Genomic DNA, 26,297 nt, shown 5'->3' with positions numbered 1-26,297 from the left:
TCCACCTCCTCATCCAAGGTGAAGATTCAACTTAGCTCATCATTAAGTAAATGTCCTAGAATCTATGAATGATAGCTAAACTTACTGTGGTAATTGTTTTATTTAATTGTGGCTGTGCAGAAGGGTGGTCTTAGTTGCTGCATGGGGGATCTAGTTCCCTGACCAGGGTTGAACCTAGGCCCCCTGAATTTGGAGTATGGAGTCTTAGCCATAAGACCACCAGAGAAGTCCCCTGTGGTAATTATTTTGCAATACATGGGTGTCAAAGTCCTTATGCTGTCCATCTTAAAATTAGGTAGTGCTATATGTCAATTATCTCTCAATAAAATGGGGGAGGCAAAGTCTTAGAATCCAAACCTGTGTTATTTAATACAATAGCCACTAGCCACACAGATACGTAAATTTAAAACGAAATTTACAATTCAGCTTCTCAGTTGTACTACAGCTAGTGGCCACCTTATAGAATAGTGCATAATAAAACAGTTCCTTCGCTGAAAAAATTCTATTGGACGGTGCTGCTTTATATACTACGTTGGCACTAGAGGTACAAAAATGAATGGGACAGTCACTTGCAGGTGAACATATAGAGCTTCAGTACAAATGCTGTGGGGCAGAACTACTTCCCGCATCAGCAAGGGGTTTGCAGAATAAACTTTTAAAGGTCTTTTATTCCGGCTGCTCGTCTGCTGTCTTTGGCCAGATCCATCACATCCCACCACTGGGTTACCCAGAACGGGCCTGAACTCCTCCCTGCTCACTACCTTAGGAGAAAACCCATCCCATCCTAGGACAGCCTCGGCTTCCTCCTTGCCTTATTCTGCCTGGCTCTGTGAGAGACTGGTTTCCTATGCCCACATTAAAGCTCAGAAGGAACGGTCTGGTAACTTAACCTGGTTTGGTTTTGCATCTGGGCTGGGGTGTGACGTTCAACATACCTAAGGGCACACTAGGCCAAGGTTTATGTACCTGGCTGTAAAGGGCTGTTGGGGCAAAGACAAGGATCATTTCAGCAGCCATGGAAACTTCCTCTCAAAAAAAAAAAAAATCACAGCATAGAGCACAGACAATGGAGGACAAGGGGGATTACAACATAATTGTAACAGGTGCAGGTTTTTTTTTTTCCCTCTTTTAGAGCTTAAAGGAAGAAAAACTACCACTGAATTAGAGGAGGAAGAAATACTTGTATTAGCAGATCAAGACTATGATGCAGGCTCTCCCCCTTCATGATGACATTCCCATTAAAATTTAGCAGCAGAGATCAGACTCCAATCAGCCTAAATCCAATGGGAACATCGGAGGCCCAGGAAAGTTGAGAAGTTCCCTCAAATCTGTGGCCTTCTAAATGGCATCACTGAGACAGATCTTCTGATCCAACTTCTCATTAAGCCCTGTATTTATCCAGTCAGTTACAGAGACTGCTAAGTCCTTTTATGTTTTCCCAGAATTGTTCCTTTTCATCATCATTGCTATCCATCACTTTAAGCCATATGTCCACTGCCTCAAATTACCAAAAAAAAAAAAAAAAAAGGAAGACGAAGAAGAAAAAAACAGCTCTTGTTTTCACTTTCCAGTTCTTCCAGTATTCTACCACGATGGACTAACTTTCCCAAACACTATTTCTTTGGGTCCCCTCGATCAAGAACTTAGGATTTCCCTTATTATTCTCTGTATGATCAGATATGTGTGTTACCTACTATTAAAGGCTTTTCATCAAGTGGATTCAAGTACCTTTTCAAATTCACTCTTATTGTTCACTTTGTCCTGCCTCTATTGGATCTTAAAAGATGCTGCACTCATTCTTGCCTCTGCATTACCGCGGCCTCCATCCCTTCTCCTCTTCATTTGTCCTTTGTCAAGGCTCTGGTCAAATGGCACTGATTCTATGAAGCCTTCCATGACCACTGCAGCGAGCATTTGTTTTACCCCAATGTCTTTTGGGAAAAATCTCAAACCTATATATTAAAGTTAAATGAGCAGCATGATGAATACTTACACACCCCTCATCTAGATTCACCAATTAACATTTGTCACACTTGCTTTATCTTTTTATGATTATACACTTTTCCCCATTTGAAAGTTGCAGATGTCATGACATTTTATCCTAACTATGTCAGCATATATCCCAGGACCCCTAAAATTCTATATAACCACAATGCCAACAGCACATCCAATGAGTTTAACTTTGATATATTATCTAGTATATAGTCTGTATTCAAATTTCCCTAATTCTTTCATTAATCTCCTATATAGTTGTTCCCAACTGCCTCGATACAGGATCCAGTCATAGATCTTAGAACTGCGTTTATTCATAGCTTTTAGAGTCATTTAATCTAGAATATCACCCCCTTCCCCCCACCCCAACCTACTTTTGTTGGTCTCTCCTAACACTGACATACAGAAGAGTTCAGGCCAGTTGCCTTATTGAATGGCCTGCAATAGATTTGTCTGTCTCTTTAGGATTAGGTTCAAATTAAACATTTTAAAAGAGTGTTAGATAACTGATGTGACACAGCTCGCCCATTTCTGGTGAGGTTAGGTTTGATTACTTAGGTAAGATGGTGCTCCTAAGATTTCTCAATGGTAAAACTATATTTTCCCACTTAAATTAATGGGAAATCTGTGAAGTGATATTTTGAGACTGTAGGAGTATCCTGTTGTCCAGCAGCTTCCCACCCAACAGTTTTATTACCCACTGGTGATCCCGGGGGACTGACTGATGCCTCAGTAGGTAAAAACCGGCCTGCCAACGCAGGAGACACAGGAGATTCGGGTTTGATTCTTGGGTTGGGAAGGTTCCCGGGAGGAGGGCATGGCAACTCACTCCAGTATATCTTGCCTGGAGAATACCATGGACAGAGGAGCCTGGCGGGCGACAGTCCAAAAGGTCCCTGCCTGAACCACTTACCGCACCGGTGGCTGCAAAATGACACTCTGCTAAATCTATCATTCCGTCTACATCTATTAGCGGGCAGTCTTGTAAAGAAGGTCATTTTATCCCTTTTCTGAAACAGTGCTATGAACTCATGAATTTTTTCCCTCCGATGCAAATGCATTATAATCCATTACTGCTTTTTAAAAAATGTTAAAGTTGTCTCAGTTTGGCTGGTGGGAGCTTCTACAAGCCAGCTCCTGTGTCCTTTAAAGTGTCACCATCTGCCTTATTTTCTGGCACACAAGAAAAAAACAGGAAAAAAACCACTCCAGGCTCACCTTGTACGTTCCCTGTGCCAGACTGGGGCTCAAACATTTTTTTGAGGAGCCCTGGCTCCTTTTAGTAGGGAATGTGTGTGGAAACAAGACTGGGTGCTAGGTGTTCATTGTTGCTAAGCTGCCACTGCTTCCCAGCCCGTTCAATGGACAGAGCCAGGAAATATTAAGAAATTGTGAGTTTACAAGGAAATCTTGTTTGACTCCAACACTACAGGGTTCTTTCTCATCTTCCGCAACTCCATATTTTATCTTTCTTTTCCCACAGTGAGACTCTTGTTCACAAACAACAGTAATATATTTATATATTTATTACAATATAATTATCTGCTCTACCCCATTTACACATCAAAGATTGTTTCCAGAGTTACTATCCCAGTAACACCAGTAACGGCAAACTAGGCAGAGGTTAGAGTTTCCTTGCAATTCTCTTTGTCCTTAGACTGTATCCCACTAGGTATATATAGCCAGTACTATTTGTGAAAGTCACTTTGGATGAATTTTTCATGCTATCAATTTGCAATGCACTTAGGTTTCGTTCTTTTCCTCTTTTTTTGCTGCACTATGTAGCATGCAGGATGTTAGTTCCCTGAGCAGGGCTCAGAACTGCATCCCCTGCACGGTAAGCATGGAGTCTTAGCCATTGTACTGTCGGGGAAGTCCTTGGTTTCTGTTTGTATCTGTACTTAACTTTAGGGTTTGCTTCTTCAGGGTTATTTATTTTTTAAATCTGTCAAACATTTACATGGCTGAAAACTCGAAATGCAATTTGAAAGGTACACTCAGAAGTGTTCTTGTCCCTTCATCCCACTCCTCCCCAGGTAACCACCTCCATTTGTTTTTTGGTTTTCTGTGCTTCTTCTAGTAAAAACTAAACAAACACATACAAATATTCTTATTTTCCTTTCTTGTTTCCATAACAGGTAGTATCCTACACTTTTTACATTTTGCTTTTTTCATTTAGTAGACCTTCAAAGAAACTCCCTATCAGTTCCCAGAAATCTTCCATTTCCTCATCCTTTTCTTTACAATGCAACCCACTTTCTGACACAGATGTTCCTCCCTGCTCCCGAGCATCTGGTGTGTTAGCCCTGCCAGAGGGCAAAGGTTACAGGGTGTCCTTCCCAGTATGCTCCCCAGCACCAGAAACAGGATGGGTGCTCTGTAAAAACAAGGAGAAAGAGCCTCCTCGTCCGAGCCTAGAGGGTGCGTGATGAAGCAAGAAAAGGGCTGGTGATCTTCCAGACAGCAAAGCTGAAGGGCGGTGACCAGCCCACATATCATTCTGCTGGCCTATAGTATTTGTGCATGGATGTGTGTGTGTGTGTGTGTTCAAGGGACTAAATGTGGTAGACGGAGTGCCTGAAGAACTATGGACGGAGGTGCATAACACTGTACAGTAATCAGTGACCAAAACCATCCCAAAGAAAAAGAAATGAAAGAAGTGGTTGTCTGAGAAGGCTTTACAAATAGCTGAGGAAAGAGGAGAAGTGAAAAAAAAAAGATCTTAATGACCTGGATAACCATGGGTATATGATCACTCACCTAAAGCCAGACATCCTGGAGTGCAAAGTCACGTGGGCCTTAGGACGCATCACTATGAACAAAGCTGGTGGAGTGACAGAATTACAGCTGAGCTATTTCAAATCCTAAATGACGATGCTGTTGAAGTGCTGCACTCAACATGCCAACAGATTTAGAAAATTCAGCAGTAGCCACTAGGCTTCTTTGGTAACTCAGCTGTAAAGAATTCGCCTGCAATGTGGGAGACGTGAGCTCGATCCCTGGGTTGGAAAGATCCCCTGGAGAAGCAAACGGCAACCCAGTCCAGTATTCTTGCCTGGGAAATCCCACGGACTGAAGGGCCTGGTGGCCACAGTCCACTGGGCTGCAAGAGTCAAAACCACCACCACCGCAGTGGCCACAGGACTGGAAAAGGTCAGTCTTCATTTCAATCCCAAAGAAGGGCAACGGCAAAGAACGTTTAAACTATCATACAATTGTGCTCATTTCACATGTTAGCAAGGTTAGCAAGGTTATGCTTAAAATCCTTCAAGCTAGGCTTCACCAATATGTGAACTGAGAACTTACAGATGTGCAATTTGGGCTTTGAAGAGGCGGAGGAACCAGAGATCAAATTGCCAACATTCGTTGGATCATGGAGAAAGCAAGGGAGTTACAGAAAAACAGCTACTTCTGCTTCATTGACTGCTAAAGCCTTTGACTGTGTGGATCACAATAAACTGGAAAATTCTTAAAGAGATGGGAGTATTAGACCACCTTTCGTAACTCTTGAGAAACCTGTACAAGGGTCAAGAAGCAACAGGTGGAAGCAGACGTGGAACAACTGACTGGTTCAAAATTGGGAAAGGAGTACGACAAGGCTGAGAATTGTTACCCTGGTTATTTAACTTCCATGCAGAGCACATCATGTGAAGTCACCAGGCTGGATGACTCACAAGGTGGAATCAAGATTGCCAGGAGGAATATCAACAAAACAGATATGCAGATGATACCACTCTAATGGCAGAAAATGAAGAGGAACTAAAACACCTCTTGATGAGGATGAAAGAGAGTGAAAAAGATGACTTGAAATTCAACACTGAAAAAAACTTAAGATCAGGCCATCCAGTCCCATCACTTTATGGCAAATAGAAGGGAAAAAGTGGAAGCAGTGAGATTTTCTTTTCTTGGACTCCAAAATCACTGTGGACTGTGACACAGCCAGGAAATTAAAAGACACTTGCTCCTTGGAAGGAAAGCTATGATAAACCTAGACAGCGCATCTAGAAAGCAAAGATGTCACTTTGCAGACCAAGGTCCATATAGTCAAAGCTATGGTTTTTCCAGTAGTCATATATGGATGGGAGAGCTAGTCCATAAAGAAGGCTGAGCACCAAAGAATTGATGCTTTCCAATTAAGACTCTTGAGAGTTCTTTGTACTGCAAGAAGTCCAATCAGTCAATACTAAAGGAAATCAACCCTGAATATTCATCAGAAGGACTGATGTTGAAGCTCCAATACTTTGGCCACCTGATGTGAAGCGCCGACGCACTAGAAAAGACCCTGATGGCTGGGAAACAGTGAAGGCAAAAGAAACCAGCAGCAGAGGATGAATGAGATGGTTAGATAGCATCACCAACTCAATGGACATAAATTTGAGCAAATTCCGGAAAATTGTGGAGGACAGAGGAGACTGGCATGCTACAATCCATTGGGTGAAAAAGAATCAAGCATGACTTAATGGCTGAACTATACATATATATATATATGTTTAAAATTAACTGCTAAAAACTTTGAAAATCAGGCAATTTCATCTTTAAAAATACAGGTTTCTATTTTTTCTTGAAAAGGCCGAAGTTTGGCACCACTGGGTCTTGAGTCTTACGCAGTGACAACTGGCTGAAGCTGGGTGGTACCACCCTCTTCCAATGGAAGATTGCCGGTCTCTTCATCCTCATCCCCATCCCACCACAAATGTGAGAACGAGCACACGGCTGAGAATATCCCTGTTCTGTGATAATAATTAAGTTTCTATTACTTACAGGTACTGTGCTAAACATCTGACATACATTATCTTATTTAATAACCATAAAAAGCCTGGTGAGGCAGGTAGCACATCTCCATTCTCAGATGAGGGAACAGAGAGCTTAAGTAAGCAGAGTTAAAATGAGCATAAAGTTGATCTGACTGCAAGGTCTGTGTTCCTAAACCAAAAGCTATGTCTATACGCAGATCCAATTGGTCTTTCCTTTCCTTTTTTACATGCACACGTGCATACAATGTATAAACACACATATATATACGCCTCACATGTGCAGACCAATATGTGTGACAAGATATATACATGATATAGGTACAATATACATATATAAATATATGTATATAAAGATATAACACATGACAGATATAAAGGGCACACTATACATAGGCTGACCTAGGTGTTCTGCGTTTGGGGCAAAGTAATCTTCTTGAATCCCTGCCCAAAGTGAGAAACAGTAAACCAGGAAAGAGCTACCCTGCCAGGACCTTAGTTCTAGATAAAGTCCACACTCTCTGAACCCTGACCTGGTCTTACTGGTCTGGCCTCCCTTATCTGCCAGGGTGGAGCTTTAGGCAGCTTCCTGGCACCCTAACTTTCTAAGGCTTCTGCCTCTGGGTAGAACTTTCCCTATGGTCTGAGACTGGAAACATGCCTTAGTATAGAAAAAAGGCCAGCGTGCAGACAACACGTCCTGGCAGAATACGACACAAATGCTCACTAAGAGCTTACATAACTGAAGACATTTAGAGGTAGAAAAGGGTGCAGATCAAAGAAAAGCAGCAGTTTCAATCAGAACCAGAGGGCAAAGTTAAGACTTTAAATGATATTGCAAAAAAGGGCTGGGCTTGGAAATCAGGGAAGTTCAGGTGCTAATTCCAATTCTGTCTCTAATTCACTGTGGGCCACCACCCACTTGACTTCCTCACACGTCAATCCTTCTGTAAAAGTAGAGGGCAGAAAAATGGAGAAAAATGGCAATGTAGTCAGAGAAGGCTCACATCTCAAGTGGATTACTTACTAGCTGATGAGCAGCATATGCGTTACGTGAGGCTCCAACCCTAGGAACTCAACTCAGCAGGTCTGTGGTGTGAATACTGTTTCTACTTCAACTGATTCCTTATTCAGAGGACCATAACTTGGAGGAACTCCCAAAACAAGTCCCTTAACTTCTGAGTCTATCATCTGTTTTCCCTGTGTTTCGTTGTTCCCTGTCCTTCAACATCTCCCAGAGTCTTCTCAAACTCATGTCCACTGAGTCAGTGATGCCATCCAACCTTCTCATCCTCTGTCAGTCCCTTCTCCTTTTGCCTTCAATCTTTTCCACCACCAGGGTCTTTTCTGGTTCAAAGATGGTTCTTTGAATCAGGTGGCCAAAATATTGCAGCTTCAGTATCAGTCCTTCCAACAAATATTCAGGGTTGATTTCCCCATGGACAGAGGAGCCTGACGGGCTACAGTCCGTGGGATCACAAAGAGTCAGATACAACTGAGCGACTGAGCGCACACACACACACTCATTGTACCATGACCTCTGTTTTCTCTATTAGATCTTAAACCCCTTGAGAAGGACGACATTTTACTCAACCTTGTATCACCAGCCAAGGTCCAGCACAGTGTCCAGTGCATGGAGGACACATGATTCAAAATGTGTGCTTAAGGAATATACACGTCCTTTCTTTCTCCCAAGGCTGAGGTGAGGGTCAAAGATGTAATGCTGGTTAAGTTTTTGGAAGTGCAGAGTTCTTTGCAAACAGTTCTATTGCGTTTTCTGCCCAGGTCCAGCTTGGGTGACCTACACTCAATATGTGTCAGAGGTCAGGGGAACAGGCAACAGTGAATGAGTGAACAACACACGGAGAAGTGGAAATGATTCTAGGCAGGGTCAGGAAAGCTCTCCTTTCCACTTTTAGAAGGATTCTTGGAGAACAAGAGATCTGGGGACAGGTTCAATAATCAAAGTAGATCACTTGGTAGACAGTGTGTGTGGAGGAGGGAGACAGAGAACTGGGGTGTGATAGGGCTGGCGAGCTTGGTTCCCCATTTCAGACTTAGCATGCGGCCCGTATGGTAAGGTCTGGAAAGCATAGCCTCAGGGGTAAACTATGGGCTCCAGCTTCAACTCGGCCTTTTCCTGGCTGTGTAGTCTCAGGCAAGTCACCCGACCTTCCATGCCTCAGTTTCTCAATAACAAATGTGGATAATGACATTTTCCTCAAAGGGTGGCTGGGAGGACCAAATCCCTGTTACCAATCCCTCGAAGCTAAAATGTTCACACTGAAATCAATCTCCCCAGTTTAAGCCTAACCCTGGCCCCTGGGCAAATGGTTCCTCCTCAGGAGACAGGACAACAGTTGCTCAAGCCAAAAACCTGAGCTATCTCTGACACTCTCTCAAATCTAATTAACCATGAAGTCCTACTGATATGACCTACCATTATTTTTGGAATCCACCTACTTTTGCTCCTTCCTGACACATGCTGGGCTTCCCTGGTGGCTCAGACGGAAAAGAATCTGCCTGTAATGTGGGAGACTTGGGTTCGATCCCTGGGTCCGGAAGATCCCCTGGAGAAGGAAGTGGCAACCCACTTCAGTATTCTTGCCTGGAGAATTCCATGGGCTGAAGAGCTTGGGGGGCTACAGTCTATGGGGTCACAAAGAGGCACAGACAACTGAGTGACTAACACTTCACTCCTTCACCATTATTTTTGGAATCCACCTACTTCTGCCCCTTCCTGACACACGCTGGTAGAAGAACACTGGTCTCCTCACATCTCCTCCAGCCTCCACTCCTCTAGAAGCCAACCATTCCCTACACACGCGGGGAGGGGTTTCTTCAAAAGATAATTTAGGATGCACACCGCCCTTCAGTGGTTTCCCATTGTCCTTGTATGAAGCTCCAAGCCCGTCGCGTGGGCCTAGCGGGTCCTCATCTCCTGTCACTCAGCACCCCGACCCACACCCGTCTTGCTTACTATGTTCCAAACCCAGGGGCCTCCTCACCCACCTCGGCCAGGCTAACTCACACTTTCTTCATGGTTCTCTGTAAACAAATGCTTCTTTTCAGTGAAGTTTTCTCTGATACTCAATAAGCTGAATCTCCTCCGAAATTTCCCGTTGCAATGCCTAACTCAATAGTAACTAGTTATTTGGGTGTTTTCCTGATTGTTTAATACCTACTTTCCTCATTTAATGATAAACTTCACTGTCTCTTATTCTCTAGAGCACACAGCAGCTTCAGAACACAGTGCATAGTAGACTTTTAATAAGTACATGTTGGAGGATGAAGCCAGACAATACACGCAAAGGAATGTTCTAGACATCAAAATACTGTACACACACACGCATCATCAAAAGGAAGAGCTCTGAGTAACCTCATAACACATGTTTGTTAGGGTTAAATTCAGTGTCATAGTTTCAAAACAAAGCTGAATGAAGTAGGAAGGTGTCAGCCTCTCTACGGACTTACAGGAGGGAGTGACATCAACCTGGCTGTAAGAACTGGTTAAGCTCCCTAAGTCTTCCAATCTCCCAGATTCCCAGAATTCAACTTTGTACACAGGCAGAGAAGCATCCACCAAACAAGGAAATGTATGTTATGTATCCCATTGTTCACTGCAGCACTATTTACAATAGCTAGAACATGGAAGCAACCTAGATGTCCATTGACAGATGAATGGATAAAGAAGTTGTAGCATATATACACAATGGAATATTACTCAGCCATAAAAAGGAACACGTTTGAGTCAGTTCTAATGAGGTGGATGAACCTAGAACCTATTATACAGATTGAAGTGAGTCAGAAAGAGAACGATAAATACTGTATTCTAACACATATATACAGAATCTAGAAAAACGGTACTGAAAAATTTATTTACAGGGCAACAATGGAGAGACAGACACAGAGAACAGACTTACAGGCATGGGGAGGGGGAGGAGAGGGGGAGACGTATGGAGAGAGTCACATGGAAACTTACGTTACCGTGTGTAAAATGCATGTGCCTTGCTCTACCTATCTCAGAGAGCTGCTGTGAGAATTCAACGAGATAAGGTGGCTCGAGTGGTAAAAAAAACTGCCTGCCAAGGCAGGAGACGTAAGAGATGCAGGTTCAATCCCTGGGTCAAGAAGATCCCCTGGAGGAGGGCATGGCAACCCACTCCAGTATTCTTGCCTGGAGAATCCCCATGGACAGAGGAGCCTGGCGGGCTACAGTCCAAAGGGTTGCAGAGTCAGACACAACTGAAGCAACTTTGCATGCAGCACACAAGAATATCAAAGCCTTTGGAAACTAGAACAACACACTCATGTTAGGAAGTGTAAGGGCAGAGGAAAAGGTTAGGGTCAGTTATGGATTTTATTCTTTACAGAGGGGAGCTGCTGAGGGCTTTCTGCAAGGACTAACAGGGTAAGATCTAGCCTCTAAAAAGTCAGGTCTGACTGCAGGGACTAGAGTGGATGAGCAGCGGGAAGGCTGGAGGCCCAGAGCCTGGAGGGGGCAGACACGATGTGCACCTGAATGGAGCCCAGCTGCTGGGATTCAGTAGCAAGGGCAGGAGACGGACGGACACTGCGAGGGCTGCGGCGGCTGACCTCAGGAGCGCCTTCCAGCCCTGCGCTGTGCAACGGGGGAGCCCGAGTCACACGGGGCTGCCGGGCACCTGAGATGTGACCAGGCTGAATTGAGATCCTGGCAGCACAAAACACAGAAGATTTCAAAGACTGACTGCACACACACACAAAAGGGAATGTAAAATAGTAATAATTGTTATATTGACTGCATGTTGAAATAACATATTTTGAATATATTGAGTTAAATGAAATACACATTAAAATGAATTCACCAGTTTCTCTCTACTGTTTTTAGGCAGCTCCTAAAAATTTTCAGTGCCACAAGTGCTTGCATTCTACTCCTACTGGACAGCACTGGTCCAGCCTCCTCTGGCCACGGCTGTACCCCACGGTGCCTTCTCCCCCGCGGGAGGGCCTCCTATCCATCAGACCAGCCAAAGGCAACTAGAAGCCTGCCCAGAGGCACCCCTCCCCGACTTCTCTGTCCCTCACAGCCCACGGTCCCCCTCTCGCCTAAGCTCTGTGTACACGAGTGCTGTCCCTTCTCCGCGTCTGCTGGACTGTGAGGCCCTGGGGGTGCGCCGCAGCGTCTCTGGAGAACCTGGGAGGAAGCAGGGGGCCCCACTTCGGGGGTGGCCATGGCAGTGCTGAGCAGAGGACAGTGCCTCACGACCTGGCTGGGCACGCTTCTCTTCACTCAGGACCCAACACCCCACTAGCCTCCCAGGCTCTACCAGCACAGGTACACGCACACGACTGATGTCTCTAATTTGTCACATATCCTTCAGAGGAAACTCAGCGCTTGGGTTATGCCCAGGAATTCACACTGATACTGAGGAGTGGTGTGGGGGGAGTGCAGAGTTAAACAAGAGGGGTATGTGTCCTGGCTGCTGCTGATCACTTGTGTGGCTGAGGGAGAATTACTTCCTGTGAAACTCAGTTTTCTCACCTACAAAATGGGAATACCAGCTACCTGTCTGCAGGCCTGTTGTAAGCACTGGTGTCATGTATGTGAGGTCTCTAGCACAATGCCTGGCACACAGCAATGTTCAAAAAATGATCGCTATTCTTGTCATTTGTAAGACCCTAAGTCAAACATAATTAGTAAGTTACTATCAAAGCCATCATATCCTGAGACTTAACACAAAATAAACAAATTTTGAGTTATCTAATTCAGGGGCAACCATCTCACAGATTTCCTCTGAAGCAAAGAACCTACCGCTATTTTATTTAGTTCACATTCATTTGCTTTTGTCTAAGTATCCTTCAATGTTACTTCTGATGAAAATAATGTGCTTCAGGACAGAAAGAGAAAACCCAGGAGACCTGGATCCCAGCGCCAATGCTGCCATTTACTAGCTGTGAAACTCCAGATAATAACGAAAACAAGACTCTGGAAGATCCAGCGTGTGCGTGTGTTTAGGGCAGAGGCACAAGAAAAGAAATCAGTGAAACTGCCACAGTAGCAGGGAGGGAGCAGGCCAAGGTATTGAGAAGGCAGGACTGACAGTCTAGACATGTGAGTTCTAGATCAAATCTGCTTTTTTTTTTGGTTTACCCTTGAAAATTGAGAAGAAAATTATATAGAATAAGCACCTAATATGTTACAGGTATTCATTTAATCCTCACAATAACCTGGTGAGGTAGACATTGTTATTTTTCTTAACAGATGAGAAAATGAGATTCAGAGAAGTTAAACAGTTTGAAAGACACACAGGTATTAAATGGTATCGTGAGGACATGAGCTTAAGTTGGCCTGATCAATGTCCTGCAATGGAGGAGCTGGGCCACATTACCTCTCGTCCTTTCTTGCACTAACATTATGTAATTCTTTGTCTCTCACAGTGCTTTTCTGGCATATCAGGTCTTCGTAGCAGAGGGAGCCCAGGTAGAACTAAATTCATCTGACTGGGAAAAAACGGTAGACACCCTCACCAGCAATCATCATGAAACACTTCGGGAATTGTACTGGTAAGGTCCACGAGATGGCTAAGAATATTTTTTACTGGTTTCCCAATTTTAACAAAAGCAAAGGAATAAAATGCAAAGCCTAGAATTCACAAGGTAGAGAGTAAGCACCTGTCATGAGGCTCAAGGCTTAGGAGGGTGGCGTGGAAAAGAAGAATGAAGTTTCTTCCTCACCTACATCACGCCTACTCTGTGACAGTGGACAAGCCACACGACACCTCTAAGTTTCCGCTCTCACACTGATAAAGCGGGAAGACCACACTCTGCACTTCTCACAGGGAACTGTGATAACTAAGTTATTTGTAAACCAAAAATCACTCTACAGGTATATCTTGTTTTACCTAAAATTTTCCTAGAAAGATAAGCAAATGTGTTTTGAATAAATCCTCCTGAAGGTGATGATAATACTTTCAAAAGACTGGGTTTTCTTAAAGCAAGGGATACCTTGCTTAATACATCATAAAAATAGAACTGTTATTTAAGTCAAATTTTTGTTGTTGGCACAAGAAGGACAAATCCTAAAACAAATAACCCAGAAAAACAGCCAACCCAAGAAGTCTCCATTTTGCTTACATTTTTTTTTGGCCATTTGTCTCAGAAGATTTACCTTTGTGATTTACTTTGTTAAGGTGGGCTTTAAACTAGTGGTTTCACTCCTGAGCTCAAAACACAATTGATAGGAAAGTACTTGGTGGCAGAAGAAAGTTGGTCTTTGATTTTAAAACTGCTGAGGTCAAACCATGAAATGAGTGACTAGCAGGGTCGCCTGAACCAACAGCAATGCCTGTGCTCTTCTGTGCGAGCCGCTGCCTTCCTCAAGGAGGCGGGCGTCCTTTCCTCCCGCTGAGGGCTGCAGGAGGGTGCAGACCTGGTCACCACATCTAAGCTACCAACTGTAATGGGGGCAGAGGACCCAGACCATCACAGGCTGAGACCATCACAGAACATCACCTCCACATGCTTAGCTAGGAAGACAGACGGGTGGGTGGGGGAGGTTCCTCTCCAGCCTGCAACAGGTTCCCTACAAATTCCTGTTCCTCCTTCTAAAAACTGCCTGGAAACTCCCCTCCTTCCAGAACCTTTTCCTCAACTAACTCTTGAATCCTGCCAGCCCTTAAGCATTTGACTTGTGCTATAAACACACAAGAGTCCCTTGAGCAGCAAGGAGATCAAACCAGTCAATCCTAAAGGAAATCAACCCTGAATATTATTCATTGGAAGGACTGATGCTGAAAGTCCAATACCTTGGCCATTTGATGCAGAGAGTCAGCTCATTAGAAAAGACCCTGATGCTGGGGAAGACTGAGGGCAGAAGGAGAAGAGGGCAACACAGGTAAGGTGGCTGGATGGCATCAACGATTCAATGGATACGAGCCCAGGCAAACTCCAAGAGATGGTGAGGGACAGGGAGGCCTGGTGCACTACATATAGTCCGTTAGGTCGCAAAGAATTGGACACAACTTGGCGACTGAATGACAACAATATAAACACATAGATCCTTGCCTCCATACTACTTTAAAAGGGAACTCAAGTATTCTGTGTTTTTTCCTAATAAAATACTTGTTCTCAAAGAAGGTCTCATTGTCTTCTTTTTAGTTTCTTTAGCACTTCATCTCCAGTCACCTGTCCTGGACCCCTCAACCAATAACCTGAGCTCTACAAAGGACACTTTACAGACATAGTTGGTTAGGAAGCTGACAGAAAGCCAGCCAGAGAAACTTTGAGTCAGCTTCCCCAGTAGCCAGACCCCCTGTCACTCTCCTCGCAGTTTCACTGCCAACTGATCCACTTTGGACCTCTCTGACCCTTACTCTCTCCCGTCATACGACTGATGAGACTGGGATGGCTGGAGAAGCCACTGCTATTAAAACATAAACTTGGCCTAAGATAACTCCAAGCAACCAACTCAGGCATATGCCTGCCTAATAGGAGGCAGAATGGACAGGCTACAAACCAAAAGAACTCTCTCCTGGCTCTGCCCAGCTGGATGGGCACTTCTCGAGTCTGCAGGTCTAGCTCGTACATGTCAAGAGAGGAAACGAGCCGCTGTCTTTTCTGTTGGGGGGAGATGCCAGTCCATTTTGTGGGAAGACACAGCTTTTTATCTTTTAGTTTATTTAGCTGCATTGGGTCTTAGTTGAGGCTTGCCGAATCTTTAGTTGTGCCATGCAAATTTCTTAGTTGCAGCATATGGGATCCAGTTCCCCAACCAGGGATCAGACCCCAGACCCTCTGCGTTGGGAGCACGATATTTTAGCCACTGGACCATCAACAAAGTCCCCAAGACAAGGGTTTTTAGAGCAAGGGCTGCTACCATTTCCAGTAAGTGCTGTCTCTTATACCCTTTCCTGCAGAATGAAACCTTTCATACTGGGGTGGGGGTTGGGGGCTGCACAACAGTGAAAGATATACTAAGAAAACAAGAATTATTGGCAATTCCCTGGCGGTCCAGCAGTAGTACTCTGTGCTTCCACTGCTGGGGGCCTGGGCTTGATCCCTGGTCAGGGAACTAAGATCCTGTAAGCCACGCAGCTCGGCCAAACCACCACCACACCAGAAGCAAAAATAACTGGCGCTGGGAGATGGAACTGTAACCCCTCTGTAGGTAAGCAGAAATGCTAAGCATCTGTTCTGTGCAGCTACATTTCAGAGCACATAATTTGACTCAGTTTACTATCAGGCAGTATAAAGGATTTTAATAAAATGTCCTGAGGGTTTGAATCTTTGGATTATAATCCTAGTTCTAAGCCTTAGTTTCCTTATAAGCAAAGAGTGTGGTGGTATGTGTGTGCACGTGTAGAGGGGAGTGATGGAGAAAGGAATGGATGAACCAGATGGTCCCTGCAGCTCCTTTCCAGGGACTGGAAAGCACACTCTTATTCTATCCAGGCACAAATCATATTATAATGAGGGCTTATGATATCAACAAGGGACCACCTCGAGCAGCAGCACTAACAGTATTTCAACTTGGAAACTGCCAGTCTCCAAAGCATAATCTTTAGGAATTCAACCTGGATTGATTAAGAGGGAAACAATGGCAACTGAGCGCTTGTGTTGATCTTATACAGGCACACAGTATATACTCAACAAAACTGTGTTGAATGGTGAATGACTGACCTTGAAGTTCTAACTCGTAACGAACTCCAGTGCCCCAGCACCCTTGCCTCTGGCCCAGTTTTCCACGGCTGAAGTCAAGCACGACCTTCTCTAGGAAGCTTTCTTATTAGCAGTGCCACTTCTCCAATGACCTTTTTCGTTACTAAATTCATTTCTGCTGCTTTTTCAGTCCATACTCTATCACTTAGTGCCTGACTGTTTTCAGGTTCTTTCATCCATATTCGTCATGTCTCCCTCCAAATAGATAATACACTTAAGAGCAGAAATCCTGTTACATTCTTTGTTGACAGAGCCCACAATATCTAGCATGGTACTAAACACATACTTCGCAAATACTGTGAAGTAACTGACTGATACTCAATGATGGCTACAATGATGACGGCTAGCATGTTTCTCAAGCACTTACTGAGACAAGACAGCATGATTAGGACTGCAGGCTCTGAGCCCCTCGCTCAGATGTAAATGTTGGTTCTGCCACCTGTTAGCTATGTGACCTGACAAGTTACTTAACCTCTCTGTGCCTTGGGTTCTTCATCCTTAAAATGGGGATAGTGATGGGACCCAGCTCTTGGAACTGTTGTTAGGCTTGAATTATTTAAAACATGTAAAATTAAAATGCTTAGGCCAGGGCCTGGTCTCAGTAAGAACAATCAATAAATATTAGCCATTCTTATTTAATTTAATTTTCACCATCACCCCATGAATTGGTACTATTAATGTGGCAGTTTTACAGTAAGAAGCTGAGGTATAGAGGGGTTAAGTAACTTGCTTAATTTCATGTACCCAGTGAGTGAGATGGAGCTGGTATTAGAACCCAAATGGTTTAACTTCAGAAACCATTCTCTCTTAATGCTCTGCTCTCTTAGGTTAGGAAGAGTTCTAACCACCCATTGTACTTTGCCATAGATCCATCCTTTAAAAAAAAAACTGAAGAATAGCTGATTTACAATGTGACTACTGGCACTAGTGGTAAAGAACCTGACTGTCAATGCAGAAGACACAAGAGAGGCAGGCTTGATCCCTGGGTTGGAAAGATCCCCCAGGGAAGAGACTTGGCAACCCACTCCAGGATTCTTGCCTGGAGAATCCCATGGACAGAGCAGCCCGACATGTTCCAGTCCATGGGTTTGCAAAGAGTGGGATACAACTGAGCAACTAACACTTTCACTTTCTGCCACACAGCAAAGTACAAGCTAGGTTTCAAAGAGGCAGAGGAACCAGACAGCAAACTGCCAACATTTGTTGGATCAAGGACAAAGCAAAGGAGTTCCAGAAAAACATCTACTTCTGCTTCACAGACTATGCTAAAGCCTTTGACTGTGTGGATCATAATAAACCGGAAAATTCTTAAAGAGACGGGAATACCAGAGCACTTTACCTGTCTCCTGAGAAACCTACATAAGGGTCAAGAAGCAACAGTTAGAACCAGACATGGAACAACTGACTGGTTCCAAAGTGGGAAAGAAGTACAACAAAGCTGTATACTGTCACCTGCTTATTTAACTTCTATGCGGAGGACATCATGCGAAATGCGGGGCTGGATGGAGCACAAGCTGGAATCAAGACTGCCGGGAGAAATAACAACCTCAGATATGAAGACGAGATCGCTCTAATGGCAGAAAGTGAAGAGGCGTTCCTCTGACGAGAGTGAAAGAGGAGAATGAAAAAGCTGGCTTAAAACTCAATATTAAAAAAAACCCTAAGATCACGGCATCTGGTCCCATCACTTCATGGCAAACAGAAGGGGAAAAAGTGGAAGCAGTGACAGATTCTTTTCTTGGGCTCCAAAATCACTGTGGATGATGACCGCAGCCACGAAGTTAAAAGACGCTTGTTCCTTGGAAGGAAAGCTATGACAAACCTAGACACAGGTTAAAAGCAGAGACATCACTTTGCAGACCGAGGTCTGTATAGTCAAAGCTGTAACTTTTCCAGCAGTCATGTACGGATGTAAGAGTTGGTCCATAAAGAAGGCTGAGTGCCGAAGAATCAATGCTTTCAAATTGTGATGCTGGTGAAGACCCTTGAGAGTCCTTTGGACTGCGAGATCAAATCAGTCAATCCTAAAGGAAATCAACCCTGAATATTCATTGGAAGGACTGATGCTGAAGCTCCAGTATTTGGCCACCTGATGTGGAGAGTCACCTCACTGGAAAAGATCCTGATGTTGAGAAAGGTTGAGGGCAAAATGAGAAGAGGGCAGCACAGGATGAATGAGATGGTTAGATATCATCACCGACTCAGTGGACATGAATTTGAGCAAACTCCCAGGAGACAGTGGAGGACACGAGCCTGACCTGCTGCAATCCCTGGGGCCACAAAGAGTCAAGACACAACAACATACAGCAAAGTGATTCACATATAGATATCCTGTCTCATGTTCCTTTCCATTATGGTTTATTACAAGATATTCACTATAGTTCCCCATGCTTACCGTAGGACCTTGTTGTTTATCTATTTTATATAGTTTGTATCTGCTAATCCTAAACTCCTAATTTATCCCTCCCCTGCTTTTAGCAACCATAACTTCGCTTTTGCCATAGATCTATCCTTAACTTGCATCAATATTCCCCTGAAATCTCAGATCACAGATTCGAGATGACAGAGATTGGCTGCTTATTTTTCATATATATGAACTTAGATTCTGCCAACATTAAGATATGCTGGGTGGCAGGTGTAGAGCTAAGTGGTATTTCATCTGATTCCTAGAGCTCTGAACATAGGTATTTTCCAGATGAGGAAGCTGCAGTTCAGAGAAGATAAAGGACTTGCCTGAGGTCCCAGGGTTAATGATGGCTCATGCCAGTCCTGGAACTCAGATTCCCAGCCTCCAAGTCCAATAGCTTAGCCCTCACTAAGCCCGGCTGGCTCTGGGTTTTTTCCTGGCACAAGTGTAAAACACAATGTGGATTACCATTTATACCTCTGCCGGCCAAACACACAAGTTTGGCAATCAGATCCCTGGGTTGATAATCTTGACGCTGACACTGGCTCTATGACCTCAGGCAAGATATTTAATCTCAACCTCAAGTTTTCCCATCTGTAGCAGAGGTTAGGAACTACTTTGCTGGATTGTTGTGAGATTATACAGTGCTATTCATTAAAGCATTCAGCACAGGGCACACAATAAATACCCCAAATGTGTATTCGCTATTACTATTACCACCACCATAGGGAAAGGGACTTAAGTTGCTCCCTTATAATGTTAGTCTAGCATTTCCTCATCTGTTATTTAGGAAAATTCCTGTAAAAAAAAGACAGATGTTCAAATCCAACGACAGATGGGAAAACTAAGGTCTAGAGGCATTAAGTCCCTTACCCAAGGTCAGGAACAGAGTCTATCTCCTAACTTTAAGCATAGAGCTCTTCACCAGATCTGGCTATCTGCTGCCTCTCTAAACTTTTCAAAAATGTCCAGAATTTCAGAATACACCTCTCTCAATTCCAAACGAAGGCCTTGGGGTCCTTAAGACTATCCTAATTGCCCCTTTGGAGCTTTAGGGACTCACCCTGCCCCCCAACCAAAAATGAGTGCTGGGCAAGTTGTTCCAAGTGGAAAATTCAACTCCATCCCAGGCGGAAACCCCAAATCTCTGCTGTTCCAGCAGATTTCCAGGACGCGCTGGCTCCCAGAAACCACAATTACAGGCAAGCTCAAGGCAGAGGAGTAATTAGGCCCATACCATCGGCTCAGCAGTCTCTTGGCCTCTCCCTCCAGGGCTGACTCCATCTCTCTGCCTCTCCCATCCCCCTCATCCAAATCCCATCTCAACCACTGCTCAGCGAAGAGAGATGCAATGGGAATTTCCATCCTTTCTTTCTTCCAGCCCTGCTCCATTTCCAGGAAACCAAAGAAGGGTGGGGTTAGGGGGGAAAGAAGCCATCTCATGGATGTAACTAATGCTGAATGGCAACAAAAGTTGAAGTAATTTTCACAGAAAGAGAAGCACTCTTGAGGCCCCTCCCTTCATCCCACCCCTTATTTCCCACAAAGATGACATTGGGAAGGATGATGCTGGGATGAGACCCTCCCAAATGTGAAAATGAAGGGGATCTTGTGGAATAGCAAACAGTAACCTCAGTCTCTCCAGATGGAACAATCTTGGCTGGAGATGGGATGGAGAAAAGATGACATTAGAAGGCCAAAGGGATCTAGAACTCTCTTATTTCTAAGATCCTAGAAGAGTCTTGTAAGACATCTACCCCTCCCAGACTACCTCCTAATCATGGCAAACAGGAAAGAATGCCAGATCTTGCCTTCTTTCCTAAATATGCTGCTGTTCTACCCTGAAGCATGGGACTGATGTCCTGATTATTTCAAGCTCCAGTAAAAGGGCACTGTATGTGGTACCTTTCTTCTCCATTCCAGGGTCCACTGTCTGTTGCTTGGCGGTAGATTTGCTCAGCTAAGCTCTGATGATTGCTCTGGATACACCAGTACGGAAGAGAATGCTCCCAGTGGTCTTAGGGCTGTCCGCACCTCCTGTCCCCACCATGCTGAAGGTTTCCAGTGAGTCTGAGTACTCCAGAATCACCTGCAGGAACTCTCAGCAGGTAAAGTGAATGTCGGATCGGGCAGAGGATAGGGATGGGGTGACATCCCAGACAGGCAGTGGACTTCAACATCCTGGAAGGCTTTTGAACAGTTACGGCTCAGGGCCCAGGCCTGAAGGCTGTCACGGCAGTTTCCTGAGGCCAGTCCAGAGCCCCCAGAATTGTGGTTGACAGAGCAAACTGAGAAAAGCCCCAAAGCAGACCGGTACCGACCCAATTCCACCCATCAAAATCTTAATTAAAACATATTAACCCCAAGAAGCTTTCCTTGATTTAGCCTCTCCTAACCAGCCTCTCCCCCTAGGCAGGCACAACCTCAGTCCTCATAAATTCACTCTGTATTACTGGTTAGTTACTTACAACAACCTCAGTGAAAAACAAATAGCCATTCAAACCATTTAGGATATATTTGACATACCCAGCATGGCCAAAGATGAACACGTCTCTGGAATTCATTCTACAAAGACCTGATTTGTGCATTAAATGGCACTTGTTTTGACACTCTTTTTCTAAGTATTCTTAAATCAATATACTTCCACATCCCTGGTTTCCCCAACTAAGCTGTAAATTCCTTGTGAGGAAAGAATGTGCTTTCCACTTCTGAAATATCTTTGCATTCTTTCCCCCCTTGTTGGCCACCTGAATAAAATAGATTTTTTTTTTTTTTCGCACAGGCACATATGTACACACACAGAAACACATGCACACACACTGCATCCACTGCGAAATATAGGATTCTACAAAGCACTGTTCGATCCATTTGTTTAGCAAACCAGCTGACAAACGGCCACTGACACAAGTCACAAATCTAAGGGACCAGATAGCCAAAGAGAAACTAGAGACATTCAAGATGGAGCCACACAGCCACATGGGCTAAGAATCAGAGGGTCGGATTAATCAGACGCCTGCCAAGATTCCTTCTAATTCTGGGGGTGATTCTGATTTGAAGACAAAGTTGGACTGAGGGAGGGAGAGAGGGAGGGAGCAAGGATCCATCCCATCAAAAGCACTACAACCACAGAGTAGAAATGGTAGGATTTCGTTTCTCTGTCACTCCTTCCAAGGCTTAGAGAAAAAGCTTCTGAGGGCAAGAAGGAGACAGCTCTCTGATCCTGCTTGCCTTCTGGTGCAGAAGGCTGCTTTGCAATGAGATTCAACACTCCGGTCCTGGTAACACAGGGGAAGTCAAGAGGCACTTGGATAGGTGTCAGGTCAGAAAGGCCATGAAAAGATGGCAGTGACCAATGAATGGCTTCACCACCTACAGGTACCTTCTTGCCCGGATCATGCTGGGCCTTTAGTGATTTGACTGATATGTGAAACCATCCCCATCATCCACTAACGGTAAATGTGCCAAGGGCCAGAGCCAGAGGATGAAGTGGCAACCCAAGACCTGTAGCATGAGGCCTGTGCCACAGGCTTAGCGAGGATGGGGTTCCTGCAGGGCCAGCCTGGCCCAGACTAGCAGCCCTCTCAATCCTAACCAACCTGTGTTAGGATTTCTCCCCTAAGGGGTTCTGTGCGCTCAGCAGCAGTTAAGGGAAGCTAACAGACAGGCTAAGATGTGACTTATTCCGTGGAGAAAGGAGAGATCTCCTCACCTTGTGTTAGCCTGATCTCTGCACATATCACAAGACACGGGGGGAATGAGAGGATGGAAAGGAATACAGGGCAGAAAGGAAGAGTTAGAGCTGGAATAAGCGCAGACATGAGATGAACAAAGTGAAGAAGGGGAGGAAGTAGGGAAGTCACAAAAGAAAGGGAAGAGTAAAGCAAGAGTGGACAGAATGAAAAGACTTGGGATCGAGGGCTACTGGAAAGATGTGGAAAAAGGAGAGGAAAGATGAAAGCAAAAGAGAAAAAGCATTCAGAAAGGGAGAGAAAGGAGTTGTGGACCTATTTAAACTTCAAACTAGCTCAGGGGTTGGTACAGATTCTAAGCCTGCCAGATTCTCCCTGTCTCCTCACAGCAGGGGTGTTAAATGGAACTTCTTATTACAGTCTTTGGGTTGAGATTTAGAAAAGTGCTGTGAAATCATTAATTAGTGCAGAGTGTCTGGCACAAAACAGGATGACGGAGTGGTGGGGAGAAGGGTTAGTGGAGAGAGAACTGGGTAGCTGGCAATCAAGAACCAGGTTTGCTGCAGGATTTCTGGATTACGGAGCTTTCCTGAGGAAGGTCTCACTTTCCAATGTGGCTGTGCCGAATTAATTGTTTTTTGGGTTTTTTTTTTTTGGCCTCACTGTGCAGCATGTGGGATCTTAGTTCCCTGACCAGGGATCAAACCTGGGCCCCCTGCACTGGAAGCGTGCAGTCTTAACCACTGGACCACCAGGGAAGTCCTGGCCATGCAGAATTAAACACAGTCTCTTCCTTCTTGATTCATATACCATGTAAGGCAGTCTTCTCCAACCACTGTATCTAAAACTGTAACCCCAGGTTTCTGATAACTTCCTATTTTTTCTCTTTAGCAATTATTACCTAACACACTATTGTTTTATTTTTTATTTAATTCACCTAGAATGTAAGCTCCAGGAAAGCAAGGATTTTTGTCTCTTTTGTTCACTGCTATAGTCTCAGTGCTTACAATAGTTCCTGGTACCAAGGAGATGCTCAGATGCTCAAAAAATACTTATTAAAGAATAAACCTAACTCCATTTGAATCTAAACCCATTCAATTCTTAGTTGCCTGAGAGAATGTAGCAGGGGGCATTAAATATAATTTAAAAAATAGATAATGCAAATGCACTTCTCACAGAATCATAAATGTTAAGGGGCTGGAAAGAATCTCAACATCCTTATTTCACAGACAAGAAGACTGAGGATCAGAACTTTTGTTATGAACTGAATGTCTGTATTCCCCCCAAAACCATTATATTGAAGCCCTAACACTTGGTGTAATGGTATTTGGAGATGCACCTTCGGGAGGTAAAGAGGGTTCAAGGAGGTCATGGGTGGGGCCCTCGTAAGGGTATTTGTGCCCTCAGGCGATAAGACACCAGAGAGCTGCTCTCTGTGTGCACACACACAAAGGAAAGGCCACGTGAGCACACAGCCAGAGGCTGGCAGTCTGCAAGCCAGGAAGAGGGCCCTCACCGGAGCCCAACATGGTGGCAACCTGGTCCTGGACTTTGAGCCTTCACAACTGTGAGAAAATAAATCTCCATTAAGTCATCCAGTCTATGGTATTTGCTATGGTAGCCTATGCTGAGTAAGAAGCCTTTAAGTGAATTTTCAGGGTCCTCTAGTGACAGGGCTCCTATCCCAGGTTGGTGATGTTTCTATTACTCCAAGGCCTTGGAATGTGTTTGCACATCAATGCAGAAGTGTTGGCCACTTTGGAGATGATAACACTGGGAGAAGCTGCAAAAATGGGCTCAGTGTCTCTACCTCATCATTTATTCAACTCTGCAGAGCTTCTCACTCTACGCTTGGAGCTGATGGCTTTGCCTCTGGGAGAGATACAATGAGAGCTACTCTGTAGCTTCACTCCTTTGCAAAGCGGGAAAGAAACAACAGGCAAGGCACTGCTTAACTTTCAAGGCTTTTCCTCCCAGCTGCTACTGAGTCACAAAGTTGCACTGAGGAGTGGGAGTAAAGACCAAGCCCACAGGGAGTGAAAAGTCAGACTGCCTGGTATGTCACCTATAGGTAAGCAGGAATGAACCGAAATAAATTCTTGGGGCAGTTTAGAACTAACACTCTTGCACATACATAAGAACTCAAGTGGGTGTATATTAAACTTTAAAATCATGACTTTCAGGTAACCTCTTCATTTTTCCAAAAGTTTGCTTATCAAGTATAAAATGGTATACTTAGTATGCTTCCCCAGTTCAGTTCAGTCACTCAGTCGTGTCCAAGTCTTTGTGACCCCATGGACTGCAGCACGCCAGGCTTCCCTGTCTATCACCAACTTCCCAACAGTTCAGAAATCTTTGTATTTATGATCATATTTATCTTTATCAATAATTAATAACTACTTATTGGTACACAGAAATGAGTTACACATCTGAGGCATTATTATGAAGGTAGAAGCATGATTTCTATCCTTGGGAAATTTACAATATTGAGGAGTTAGGAAGACAAAGGCAAAAGAGACTTAAGGCAAAAGAAAAGTTAAGAGCAAATCCACAAAGAGCCAACTGTATACAAAAGCACTGAGTAACAAATACAGTGATTGGAAGACAGGGCTCTTCAAGAAGAGCAATCCTGAGGTCATTGGTGTTGCACTAAGCTCTTAAAAGGGCAGCCAGAAGGGATAAACACCCTCCTTCTGTTTCTCCTAGCTTCTAAACCCAAGCGAACCATGATTTGACCTAAACACAAGGGGACTCCTTATCAATGCAAATTCACCAGCTAGTCTAAGTTAGCTGGTGGAAAACTTTTACGAGGGTGAAGCTAGTCTTATCTGGATGCAAAGTCTGTGACATACCAAGTAGTCCAGCTCTGAGCCATTTCATTCCATTATGAAAGCATGCCATCCCCCCAGTTCAGTATTCAATGGCTGACTCTCACTCTGAACCTCTCTTACCTTCTCCTAACATGAACTTGCTGCCTGGAGCACCTATTAAATTCTATCTCACCCTTCCCTCAAAAGTAAACAAATAAACCACTGCTAATATCATGCTCAAAGGTGAAAGATCAACTGCCTTTGCCCCAAGATCAGAAGCAAGACAAAGATACCTGCTCTCACCACTTCTTTTCAACACTGAATGGGGAGTTCTAGCCAGGGCGATCAGGCAAGAAAAAGAAATAAAAGGCATTCAGATTGATAAGAAATAAGTAAAACTATTTCTCTTCACAGACTATGTGATCCTGTATATAGAAAATGATACAGAATCCACAAAAAACTAACAGAATAAATGGTCACAGGATACAAAGTTGATATAAAACATTTATATATCTATACACTAGCAATGAACAATATAAAAATGAAATTAAGAAAACATTTCCTTTTTAATAATAGCCAAAAATAAAATACCTGGGAATAAATTTAACAAAAGAAGTGGAAGACTTGTATAGTGAAAACTACAAAACATCATTGAAGGAAACTAAGTGAAAAGATATCCATGTTTGTGGGTTAAAAGATTTAAGATTGTTAAAATGGCAATACTCTGCAAATTGATGTATATAATTGGTATAATCCCTATCCAAGTGCCAAGTCTTCTTTTTTTTTTTTTTGCAGAACTTCACAAGCTGATCCTAAAATTCACATGAAAATAAATAAACAGCTAAAACAATCTTGAAAAAGTTGACAGTGAAAGTGATAGCCGCTCAGTTGTGTCTGACTCTTTGCGACCCCATGGACTACACAGTCCATGGAATTCTCCAGGCCAAAA

At 44.0% G+C, this 26,297-nt stretch overlaps 1 protein-coding gene across 11 annotated transcripts in view; it reads right to left on the bottom strand.

The window, feature by feature from the left end:
• ARHGEF11 (Rho guanine nucleotide exchange factor 11) overlaps positions 1–26,297 on the bottom strand; it is a 108,026-nt gene that overhangs the window by 49,338 nt on the left and 32,391 nt on the right. The gene's annotated exons all lie outside the window — the stretch shown is intronic.

This window comes from Cervus elaphus, chromosome 20, assembly GCF_910594005.1.
Source record: "Cervus elaphus chromosome 20, mCerEla1.1, whole genome shotgun sequence".
Classification (NCBI taxonomy): Eukaryota; Metazoa; Chordata; class Mammalia; order Artiodactyla; family Cervidae; genus Cervus; species Cervus elaphus.
Note: the sequence above shows the minus strand (reverse complement) of the source record. Positions and strands in the feature narration are given on the sequence as shown.